Below are 12,053 nucleotides of genomic sequence, written 5' to 3'. Positions count from 1 at the left end.
GCCATTTTCCCTCCCCGGTGTCATGTGACTCATTAGTGTTACAAGGTCTCAGGCGTGAATGGTAAAGAACTCTCTGAGGATCTGAAAAAAAAATTGTTGCTCTACATAAAGATGGCCTAGGCTATAAGAAGGTTGCCAAGACCCTGAAACTGAGCTGCAGCATGGTGGTCAAGCCCATATAACAGTGTACCAGGACAGGTTCCTCTCAGAACAGGCCTCGCCATGGTCGACAAAAGAAGTTGAGCGCACGTGCTCAGCGTCATATCCAGAGGTTGTCTTTGGGAAATAGATATATGAGTGCCGCCAGCATTGCTGCAGAGGTTGATCATGCGGGGGGTTAGTCTGTCAGTGCTCAGACCATAGGCCACCTACTGCATCAAATTGGTCTGCATGGCTGTTGTCCCAGAAGGAAGCCTTTTCTAAAGATGATGCACAAGAAAGCCCACAAACAGTTTGCTGAAGACAAGCTGACTAAGGACATGGATCACTAGAACCATGTCCTGTGATCTGATGAGACCAAGATAAACTTATTTGGTTCAGATGGTATCAAGCGTATGTGGTGGCAACCAGGTGATGAGTAAAAAGACAAGTGTGTCTTGCCTACAGTCAAGCATGGTGGTGGGAGGGTCATGGTCTGGGGCTGCTTGAGTGCTTCCGGCACTGGGGAGCTACGGTTCATTGAGGGAACCATGAATGCCAACATGTACTGTGACACACTGAAGCAGAGCATGATCCCCTCCCTTCAGAGACTGGGCCGCAGGGCAATATTACAACATAATAACGACCCCAAACACACCTCCAACATGACCACTGCCTTGCTAAAGAAGCTAAGGGTAAAGGTGATGGACTGGCCAAGCATGTCTCCAGACCTAAGCCCTAATAAACACCTGTGGGGCATCCTCAAACAGAAGGTGGAGGAGTGCAAAGTCTCTAACATCCACCAGCTCCATGATGTCATCATGGAGTTTTGGAGGAGGACTCTTGTGGCAACCTGTAAAGCTCCGTGCCCAAGAAGGATAAAGCTGTGCTGGAAAATAAAGGTGGTCAGACAAAATATTGACACTTTGGGCCCAATTTGGTCATTTTCACTTAAGCCGCGTACACACGGGCGGACTGTCTGTCCAACTTAGTCCGCCGAAACACATTTCAGCGGACAGTCCGCTCGTGTGTGGGCTTCAGCGGACTTTTTCAGCGTGCAGTCTGGCGGACTAAGTATTTCGGAATTTCCGTAATATTGTCCGTCCAACTTTGGTTTCAGCGGACAGTCTGCTCGTGAGTAGGCTAGTTGGACGGACTAAGTATGGCGCCTGCTCAGAAAGGATTTACCCGGCGAAGGTTGCATTGCTGTGTATTGGACGTCCTATTTCTAGTCCCGTCGTACTTGCTGTACACGTCATCGCGCAAGCTTTCAATGGACTGTCTGTTCATCGTGTGTGGTCAAGTCCGTTCATTCAAAAGTAGGACGGACTGTCCGTCGGATTGTCTGACGGACTTAGTTGGCCAGACAGTCCGCCTGTGTGTACGCGGCTTTAGGGGTATACTCACTTTTGTTGCCAGCGGTTTAGACAATGGCTGTGTGTTGAGTTATTTTGAGGGGACAGCAAATTTACACTGTTATACAAGCTGTACACTCACTACTTTACATTGTAGAAACGTGTAATTTCTTCAGTGTAGTGTATGAAAAGATATAATAAAATATTTTAAAAAATGTGGGGGTGTATTCACTTTTGTGAGATACTGTATAGTGACCTGCCAATCAAAAGTATTCAATTCACAAGTATTAGAAAGCAGATCAGGGGCCTCACTATTGAATTTTCAAAGCACAAATGTTTTCCCATAATTAATACTAAGAGCATTTTCTTAGGTGCACTTCATTTGCTTCTTTTGGCATCACAAGAAAAGCCAGCAAAAAAGATATACTATATTGTCAAAGGTTTTGGGGCGCCTGCCTTTACACGCACATAAACTTGATGGCATCCCAGTTTTAGTCTGAAGGGTTCAATATTAAGTTGGCCCACCCTTTGCAGCTTTAACAGCTTCAGCTCTTCTGGGACGGCTTATGGACCTTGCTTTGTGCACTGTTGCGCAGTCATGTTGGAACAGGAAGGGGCCATCCTCAAACTGTTCCCACAAATTTGGGAGCATGAATGTCTTGGTATGCTTTTGCCTTAAGAGTTCCCTTCACTGAAATTATGGGGCCAAGCTCAACCCCTGACCTCAACCCTATAGAACATGTTTGGGATGAATTCACTACGAGATTGCGAGCCAAGGCCTTCTCGTCCAACATCAGAGCCTGACCTCACAAATGCACTTCTGGAAGAATGATCAAACATAGGCACACTCCGAAACCTTGTGGACAGCCTTCCCAGAAGAGTTGAAGCTGTTATAGCTGCAAATGGGTGGGCCAACTCAATATTGAACCCTACAGACTAAGACTGGGATGCCATTAAAGTTCATGTGCGTGTAAAGAGAGGTGTCCCAATACTTTTGACAACAGTGTATATTATATAGTCTATATAAAAACCAAACTAATTGTGCCATTGCACACATTAATAAAGCAACCTCCTAGTCGCACTACAGACCTCCAAAGGCCCTTTTCCTATTCAACTTGCCAGAATCAAATCACCGTCATCCAACCTAAGTTGAATAATATTTACTTAACAATAATAAATAGAAAATTTTGAACACATAACTGCAGGCATTTGCCTAAAAGATATGCTCAACTGGGGGGAGGCTCAAAATGCTCTGACCAAGGTATGGCTCTAAGGTGGCCTGGATGCAGTTAGAGCTCAGCCATCTTGGATTGAAATTTGTAGACGATTAGGTGGCTGGAAAATGACGTTTCCCCTATCAAGTCATGTATGAGAAAACTTTTGCAGATAAGTTGGTTCTGAAAACAACTACATAAAAGCTGTATTATGTAAAGTATGGTTTTAAAGAGAACATTTAGTTTGTTTAGGTTTTTTTTAAAAAAAAAACATTTACTTTATGTAAGAAAAAAGGCTGCGCTGTATAGAAACCTAATAACTCTAGCTGAAACTCAAAGTGAAACACAGTGAAACCTTGAAAATTCCTCCCATGGAAAATGAAAAATGAAATGAACAAAATCCTGTGACTTTTACGGATTGCAGTGTGGATTGGACACAAATCGATGGACTAAGCCCTTGTACACACGATCGGAGATTCCGACAGAATGTGTCCGATCGGAGCGTTTTGTCGGATATTCCGACTGTGTGTGGTCTGCATCGGACTGTTTCCATCAGGAATATCCGTCGGACCCAATTTTCCAACTTGCCGGAAATATTTTCTGACAAAATGCTCCGATCGGACATACTCCGATCATGTGTACAGAATTCCGATCGGACAAAGTGCCACGCATGCTCAGATCAAATTCCTACACCAAAGCTATTGGCTACTAGCGTGAACGTAGTCCTGTCGTAACGAAATAACGTCGTCACGTCGGATTTTCCTGACAACTTAGTCTGACCGTGTGTATGCAACAGTTTCGGACAAGATCCGTCGGACAAAATCCGACGGATAGAATCCGACGGATTTGGTTGTTGGAATCTCCGACCGTGTGTACAAGGGCTAAGACTGCCAGCGCGGCTCCATAACGGCAAAGGTCTGCAAGCCGTGTTTCTGACCACCTTCTGGATCAATGGTCTACTGTGTCATATGACTCAACCAGACATCTGAAGTGTCTGAAGGAAAAGGCTCTGGCTGGATATTAGCCACAAGTGTTAAAGCTTGTGCGGCTGGTAAACAAACACTCTTTGAGGTGGTGGATTCACTTTGTCCGTCCTTAAAAGTCACAGGATTTTCACCAACTTTTGCTGTGTGCTCATTTTCCATTGGAGGAATTTTCAAGGTTTCACTGTCCACTGAAGGACTTTATATATGTGACACGATTCACTTATTGGAACTTATTTTTATTTATTCATTTATATTTGTTTGTATTCATATTTGGTTAATATGTCCCTTAGAGAGCGCAGCTCCCTTTTTTTATTTACATTTACTTTATGTATTATGTTCAGGACTACAAAAGTATTTGTTAAAAAAAGTCTGTGTATATAGTTAAATAGCTCAAGCTGAATTTTATACATTGAGTGAGAAATAGCAGAGACTCATTCCCTTCTCCCACTCTACCTCAACAGCTCCTTCAGATGTTTAATGCCACGTACACATGACCGGACTTTTTGACAGCAAAGGTCCGACGGAACGAGTCCGTCGGACAATTCGATCTGGTGTGGGCTCCATCGGCTTGCCAAAAATCCGGTGGACTTTAGAAATAGAACATGTTTTAAATTTTTCCACCGGAACTCCGCCGGACCGAGAAATCCGCTCGTGTGTATGCTAGTCTGATGGACAAAAACGGCGCTAGGGCAGCTATTGGCTACTGGCTATGAACTTCCTTATTCTAGTCCAGTCGTACGTCATCACGTTCAAATCCGTCGGACTTTGGTGTGATTGTGTGTGGCCAAGTCCGTTCATTCGAAAAGTCAGTCGGAACTCTGCCGAAAGTCCGTCGGAAAGACCGTCGGACCTAGTCCCTCGAAAAGTCTGGTCGTGTGTACGCGGCATTAGTGATAGACACATAGAGGTCAGTTTATATTTTTTCACACAAGAGAAATACAACTGTCACCCAGGATTCACACATTTTTGTAATTGGATTAGATTGGAAAAGATGTGAATCATGGGGCAGGTTTAATTCAATGTTGTGTGAAAACATATTTAAGAAGACCCCTAAATGGACACAACTATTGCCATAGTCTCTCTTTAGATGACTCCTATTCCTCTGATCCTATGTCATCCATTAAATTATTATTTTAAAAATTGCATATGTATAATAAACATAAACTTAAAAAATAAAATAAAACCTGGCCAAAATTATAGTTCCTATGTCTGATGAGGTTTGTTTTTATGCCACCCCGTGTATTTTGGAAGTCCAAGCTGCCCAATTGTTTTAGGGTCCTTTCACACGGGGCGGATCAGTTCTGATCCGCCCCGTGGATGTCCGTTTGCTCAGCGGGGATCACTCCGCCGATCCCCGCTGAGCAGGGAGATGACAGCTCCGTCTCTGCACACTGCGCAGGGACGGATCTGTCACAGCGCCGCTCTCCCCTATGGGAGATCGGATGACGACGGACCGCAGTGCCCGTCGTCACCCGATCCGATCCGCAGACGGATGGAAAAATAGCTTTTTCCTCCGTTACACTTTTTCGGATCGGAGCGGGTCGGATGTCAGCGGACATGTCACCGCTGACATCCGACGCTCCATAGAGCTCTATGGAGCACCCGTTCAGGTCCGCCTGAAAAACTGACAGGCGGGCCTGAACGGGACGTTAGTGTGAAAGAGGCCTTAGTCTGTTCATAAATTTGTAAAGACATATTTCGCAGGAAATTGTGACTACTAAAGGTCTCCAACCAAAAATGTAACAGAAAGTAAATGAGACTTGCCTGGTAGGAGACAGCAGATTGTCTTCGAGCCATCCCAGTCCGGTGAGAGTATGGTTTATCACATTGGAGTCAGATGTATTAAAAAGCATTCATCCACATGTCACTTCCAGTAAAAGATGAAACTTCAGACTGTAAGGAAGAGTAAGATGTAAATATATGTTCCTTGCCACGCCTCTTTCAAAATTATAGTCACCAGTACATGAGGACACCTCCTTAATTCTATTATTCCATGGTCATCACTCAGCTATGGATGGGAGGAGGTGTGAGAGTCCATATATTAAACACAGCTAATTGCGACAGGAGGCCGACATGTTTTTCTATTGTACGTTCAAGATTCCAAGTACAGAAGGAAAAGTTTCTTTTAAGTATGGATTTCAGATATAGACATAGTTACATACAGTTAGTCAGGTTGAAAAAAGACACAAGTCCATCCAGTTTAACCACAAAAAAAAAAATATATATATATATAAAAAAAAATAATATCACGTACAATAAAACTAAATATAATGCAAAAATTCATAGCACAAACTTTTTGGCCTACATTTTTTTTTGTCACTGACGGGTCCTCTTAAATAAAAATAAAAATCTTTCCATGTAATCTTGCAGTCAGGTATGACTTTCTAAAACTAAAAAATGGCTTTCTTTTAGCCATGGTATCCAATGCAACCACTGTGTGAAATGTTTGCGTCCCCTATAAATATATTATTCTGCTGATATGATTGCTTGACTACATTTCCCAGCAGATTTTCTCTTATGCAAGACTAAAGCCACGTACACACGATCGGATTTTCCACAGACAAAACCTCAGACTTTTGTCCAAAGGCGTGTGCCTGGATTTTGTCTTGCATACAAATGGTTTTGTTTTATTTTTTGATTGAATAATAATGATTAAATTTGTTATATTTTTAATATTTTTGGATGCATAGAATGTACTTTTTGGTCAAGTTCTATTGGCAGATAGCATGTCTAATTTTATTTGTTTTATTATTTTAATGCACAATAAAAAAATTGTGGAGAATAATACTTGGGTATGTGTTTTACTTCAAATGACAGTTTGGGAGTAGGCAGTTACATATAAAAATAAAAAAAAATGTAAAATTGACAAGGGACACCAACATAGCTGTATCTTTGATCTTAAAAACTGCGGGATAATGATGTTGTAGTAACTTGCCCAAAAAAAAAAAAAAAAAAGCATAATAATATTATTCTTGATATCACTAGAAAAAAAAAGCCTTTGAAAATTGGTTTGCAATAACTCCATCAGTATCACCAGCAAAGCAGCTTCATATTATCCCATTAAAGAAGAAGAGAATGTGCTCTGCATTTCGAGATTTCATAATTTGCCACGTCATGAATGTTAATTCTCCATTACGAACGCTAGTTTACAAGACCGGTCGCTTCTGCTTCCGAGCATGTGTGTTTGTACTTTGGACTTGTGTACACACGCTGGGAAAATTCGAAAACAGACGTTTGTCCCTGGAAAATTTTTAAACCTCCCATCCAACATTTGTCCGCAGAAAATCCGACAATAATTGTCCGATGGAGCGTACAAACGGTCGGATTTTCCGCCAACAGCCTGTCATCACACATTTCCCGTGTACGCGGTTTAAGGCCAGCCATACAAGGTTCAAATTTTAGCAGGAACTGGCTGAGATGTGTTTGGGCAGGCTGAATGTACCAAGTTAATCGATCAACTTGGGTACAACCAATCTGCTGGATTCTCTTGTGATTACCACTAGTGTTTGCTATAGCCATTAGCAATAATCACGGTCTTCTCTTGGGCTTCCCCTGCTCATCCCTGCCCGCCGGGAGAAGACAATTGCTGACTTCCCTGTCAACACTGTCTGCTGTCTGTGTTGATGAGGGAATCGAAAAATTTCTTTCCTGCAACCAATGAAATTTGCACTGTGTATGGCCAGTCTAATACACACTATAAGCCTGCTTTGCTAAACAAAAAAACCTGACAGTTTGCTATACTAACGCAAGCAATGTTAGTACGTGCTATTATGTCCTGACAGGGGGGTTGCCCCTGACTGATGTCGGTCGGTTGCTGGTTTTTCATCATGCCTGTTAAAAAAAGCCGGACATTAGGCCAGCTTCTGTACACACTGGCTGAATGTTGGTTGGTTTCTGTTGAGTCAGCTAATACCAGCTGATAATAATAATAATAGCAGGCTAATAATAAATGTGCACCATCCTTAAATCTGATGATATGGTTTTGGCGGGCACTCCCTTCTACTCAGCACTCGGGAAATAGAACGTGAATTGAACCTGTCACATTCAACAGATGAAGCAGTAAAGTTTGCCAAAGTCCATGTTCAATATACACATTGCTCGGAAGAGATTGTTTTTCTCGATAAAAGGGAGTTACACCTTATTTACATTTCTTTACTTTGAACTAAGTCAAAAGTCCATCACGTGTTTGCATCAACTGCTTCAGCATATGAAAACCATCATTAGCATAATGGGATCTAGTATGAGAACATATGCTTACTGGCAAAATATGCATATTTAATGTATATTTGTAACTTTATCTTGTAAAAGTAAAAAAAAATAACTTTTTGAAACATAAAATAGGATTTTTGCACTTACAATAAAATATGTTTCTTGTAGTTCATTAAAGCGGAACTTCAGTCATTTTTTCATCTTTCCATCTATTAAATCCTCTGCCCTTGTTGTTTTAACTTTGGATAGTAAAATATTTTTTTCTGCCAGTAAATGCCTTATAAAAGCACAAACACAGATGTGTGGGACCTTTGTCTCTTAAATCAGTGGTAAACCCAAAGGCAAATGCATTTTTTTTGCAGTTTACCAATTCTTAAGCTGTCCACACACACACACACATATATATATATATATATATATATATATATATATATATATATATATATATATATATATATATATAGCCACACCTATAGAATATCTGCAGATTTTCTGTTGTTAGATGGAAAATGTGGGAGATTCCTCCATCCACATAGATGTGATGGCTGCATTATTTTCCTTTTTTACGCATTATTTCTTCTATTTTCATCTGGTGATCCAGCCACAAAGTCTATTGTTTTTCAACATCACAAGTTCTCCAGCAGAATGTATCAGTTTACATGAATGAGATAAACCACTTGATATTGGTAGGGGCAACTAAAACGATCAGCTTTTATTTATTCATGTAAAACCTTTATCCAAAAAAGGAAAATAAACTGTAACTGATTATAAATTTTGGCTTCAATTTGTTAGTATAGCTAAATCTGCTAATAGTTGCTAAACCCATTGCTAACATCATATATGTAATTGCTAAAAAATAGCAAAAAAATATATATATATACATAACATATACAAATGAAACACAAGTCAACCACCCCCCCCCCCCCCCCCCGAAAAATAAAAAACACAATTTCCTGCTTGTGTGATTGGCTCACTGATTTCCCTAGAAGTCTACACTAAGATACAAGTTAGATATTTGTTATCCCCTCCAGCAAAAATTGAATTTTTGTTGAGATACTCCCAAAAGGAATACACATCTAAAGGGATGCAGGCTCTGCAATTGTCCTCATTGGAGTCCTGCAGGTGCAGCAGCTGATTGATAATTATGAAGCCACTTCTATTAGTTTCCCACATGGACACAGACAAACACACAGGGATTTCTTCAGAATAAAAGCCGCAAAGCTCCATGTATTTCAAAGAGATTCTTGAGGAGAAGCCATAGAACTATGCTTCCAGCAATCAAATTTGCAAGTTGGTCCATAAAATCTAGCATAGCTTTAGAGAACTCTTCCCTGGATATGGCAAAAGAGGGGGGCACGCCTGACATAGCTATAGGAAACTCCAAGGAGTTAGTTGAATCAGCAGGGGACAACAATCCATCCTATGGGTATCAGGTCCTTTGGGAAATGAAGGCTTGCCCCTGAACTGTTAGTGGGTCATGAGCTTTGACCAAAGTTGAATAATGCCGTTGCTTAAGTTGTAAGCCATTTACTTACAGTGCCTTGAAAAAGTGTTCATACCCCTTAAAATGCTCCACATTTGGTCATGTTACAACCAGGGGCACAACTAGAAATCACAGGGCCCCATATCAAAATGTTGTATGGGGATGTCTCTACCAGTTTTGCACATCTAGAGAGTGACATATTTGCCCATTCTTCTTTGCAAAATAACTCAAGCTCTGTCAGATTGGATGGAGAGCATCTGTGAACAGCAAATTTCAAGTCTTGCCACATGTTCTCAATCAGATTTAGGTCTGGACTTTGACTGGGCCATTCTTTTTTTAATCGAAAAACAAACTTTATAAAAAAAAAAGAAAAAAAAGAAGGAAACAGAAGATGACATACATAGCAGGCATACATACGATACATCAAATAACGTGGGCCAATCTGGCCAAGGCAGCGTTGCATACATGAGAGCATTGGGTTAGCTGCACTGTATATGGGTCCGACACCCATCATGAGTAGATGCACCATTAGAGCTAATTTGTGTCAACCGGGGGAGGGGGAGCGGGCAAAAGGAGAAATAAAAGGGGGAGGGGGACAGAGTAAAAGTAGGTCCTTGAGGTGGAGGAAACACCGAAGGGGATAAGCAGAGGGGGGAGAGGGGCAAGGGATCAATATAACAGCATATCAAGTACACGTCTCCCCATCTCCCAACCACCTACCCCAGATCCATTCATATTTAAGTGGACATCCTCTATGTGTATAAACCAATTTCTTATAAGGGAGGGTATCGTTAACCTCTTTTTTCCAGCACTGGACCGTGGGGGGGAGGGCCTGCATCCAGCCACGAGCAATCACTTTTCGCGCCAGGAACAGTGTTTCATGTAGGAAGGTGCGAAGGGACTTGTCAGCTTCTAATTCTGGTAAGAGACCAAGCAGACACATCTTCGGGTCAAGGCTAGCAGGAGAGCCCATCTGGTCATGGAGAAAGCGAATCACTTGTATCCAGTATGTTTGGATAACCGGACAGGACCATATAAGGTGATAGAAGGAGCCTGGAGTGTGGTCGCATAAACGGCATCCTGGATTATACGTGGGTTTAAACCGTGCTATCTTCTGGGGGGTCAGGTATGTCCTATGTAGAATGTATAGCTGTGTGAGGCGGTCCGAGAGCCTGGGGGAGACTCTCTTCACATCCCCCAAGACTTCGTCCCACTCCTCATCCTCAATCACACCCACATCCAGCTCCCATCTGGCCTTGGCAGCATAAGCCAATGCCCCGGTGCCTGGGAGACGGATGGCGGAGTAGAGGGCAGAGATCAAATTGGTTGGCTCAGCACCTGTGACTATATCCACTATGGGAGGGACTGTCAGAGTGGGGCTGGAGCTGGCAAACTGAGTCTGTAGCGCATGTCGGAGCTGTAAATATCTGAAGAAAAGATGGTTAGGGAGTGTGAATTCTTCCTTTAGTGACTGAAAGGATTTAATCCCAGTGTTAGTCATAATTTGGTGCACATACAGGATCCCATAGCGTGTCCAGGCCGCGGGGTCCGGAACGGACAGCAATTCGGGCAAATGGGTGTTGAACCAGAGAGGCGTGTAAGAATGAACCTGTGGGGTCCCAAGTTTGTTAAGGGCCGCCCGCCATATCCTCCGGTGGTGCGTCAGCATGTCTACATTGTGATGTGACTGGGCCATTCTAACACATGAATATGCTTTGATCTAAATCATTCCATTGTCACTCTAGGTGTATGCTTAGGGCTGTTGTCCTGCTAGAAGGTGAAATTCCACCACAGTCTCAAGTCTTTTGCAGACTCTAACATGTTTTCTTCTAAGATTGTCCTGTATTTGGCTCCATCCATCTTCCCATCAACTCTGACCAGCTCCCCAGTCCCTGCTGAAGAAAAGCATCCCCACAACATGATGCTGTCACCACCATGTTTCACGGTGGTAATGGTGTGTTCAGGGTGATGTGCAGTGTTAGTTTTCACACATAGCGTTTTGCTTATAGGCCAAAAACTTTTTTGTATCTCATCTAACCAGAGCACCTTCTTCCACATGTTTGCTGTGTCCCCCACATGGCTTCCTGCAATCTGCAAAACTGGATTTCTTATGGCTTTATTGCAACAATGGCTTTCTTCTTGCCAGGGGCGGACTGACACTCATGGGGCCCCCGGGCAATAGGAGATTATGGGGCCCCCAGGCAATCAGAGATTATGGGACCACACAGTATACACAAACACACACACACAGTATAAAATCACACAGTATACACACACATGTTTCTATTGGCTGAGAAGGTACTGGAGAGGTGGGGCAGCTATAATCTCTGGATATTTAGACCAAAAGGATGTCGGTAAGGGACATTTCAGAAACAGATGTAAAAAAAAAAAACACACATTTTTACATACTGTCCCTGGTTTTACTGAGGCTGGCAACCCTGATGGGGCCCCCTAGTGGCATGGGGCCCTCGGGCAGTGCCCGAGTGGCCCAATGGTCAGTCCGCCCCTGCTTCTTGCCACTCTTCCATAAAGGCCAGATTTGTTTAGTGCACAACTAATAATTGTCCTGTGAACAGATTCTCCCACCTGAGTTGTGGATCTGCAGCTCCTCCAGAGTTACCATGGGCTTCTTCACTGCTTTTCTGATTAATGTTCCGCTTGCCCAGCC

This window comes from Lithobates pipiens, unplaced genomic scaffold (assembly GCF_037356315.1).
Source record: "Lithobates pipiens isolate NorthernLeopardFrog02 unplaced genomic scaffold, aLitPip1_a1.2 Scaffold_30, whole genome shotgun sequence".
NCBI classification, from domain to species: Eukaryota; Metazoa; Chordata; class Amphibia; order Anura; family Ranidae; genus Lithobates; species Lithobates pipiens.
This window is presented reverse-complemented; position numbering follows the sequence as displayed.